A 1,198-nucleotide genomic window follows, 5' to 3' on the forward strand; every position below is an offset into this window, starting at 1 on the left:
AGGATTAAAGGATTTACACACGTGACTCATGTCTATGGGTCACGTGTGTAAATCCTTTAGCGTCTCTATTTCCTATGCTATTCTTAACTCCCCCCAGTCTATTTTGTTCCTACCAATTATGCTTAATCTCTGTATGTTTCCCCCATTCTCCTCCTTCCCCCTCCCAGCTGATAACTCTCCAAATGATCTCCATATCTATGATTCTGTTCCTGTTCTGGTTGTTTGCTTATGGTTTTTGTTTGTTTGTTTTTTTATTTGTTTTAGATACAGTTGTTGATAGTTTTGAATTTGTTGCCTTTTTAATGTCCATGGTTTTGACCTTTGTTTTCTTAAATAAGGCACTTTAACATTTCATGTAATAATGGCTTAGTGGTGATGAACTCCTTTAGCTTTACCTTATCTGGGAAGCACTTTATCTGCCTTTCCATTCTAGATGACAGCTTTGCTGGATAGGGTAATCTAGGTTTTAGGTCCTTGCTTTTTATGATTTTGAGTACTTCTTGCCAGTCCCTTCTTGTCTGCAAAGCTTCTTTTGAGAAATCAGCTGATAGTCTTATGGGTACTACCTTTGTAGGTAACTCTCTGCTTTTCTCTTGCTGCTTTTAAGGTTCTCTATCTTTATTTAATCTTTGGCATTTTAATTATGATGTATCTTGGTGTGGCCCTCTTTGGATCCAACTTGTTTGGGACTCTCGGTATTTCTTGGACTTGTATGTTTATTTCCTCCACCAAATTAAGGAACTTTTATTTCATTATTTTTTCAAATAATTTTCAATTTTTTGGTCTTCCTTTTCTCCTTTTAGCAGCCCTATAATTCGGATGTTGGCATGTGTGGAGATGTCCCAGAGATTCCTCAGCCTATCCTTGTGTTTTTTTTTGAATTCTTGTTTCTTTTTTTGTTCTGGTTGAATGTTTATCTCTTCCTTTTGTTCCAAATCATTGTTTTGAATCCCAGCCTCTTTCCCTTCTCTGCTGGTTTCCTATGGGTTATTCTTTATTTCACTTAGTGTGACTTTCATTTCTTTCTTTATTTTTTAGCCACATTCAAAGAGTTCTCTAAGCATCCTGATAACCCGTGTTTTGAACTCTGCATTTGATATGTTGGCTACCTCTTTTTTGCTTACTTCTTTTTCTGGGGTTTTGTTCTGTTCTTTCATTTGGGCCATTTTCCTTTGTATCCTCAATTTGGCAGCCTCCT

Source organism: Pteronotus mesoamericanus, unplaced genomic scaffold (genome assembly GCF_021234165.1).
Source record: "Pteronotus mesoamericanus isolate MK-2021 breed Mesoamerican mustached bat unplaced genomic scaffold, CSHL_Meso_final scaffold_651, whole genome shotgun sequence".
Taxonomy (NCBI): Eukaryota; Metazoa; Chordata; class Mammalia; order Chiroptera; family Mormoopidae; genus Pteronotus; species Pteronotus mesoamericanus.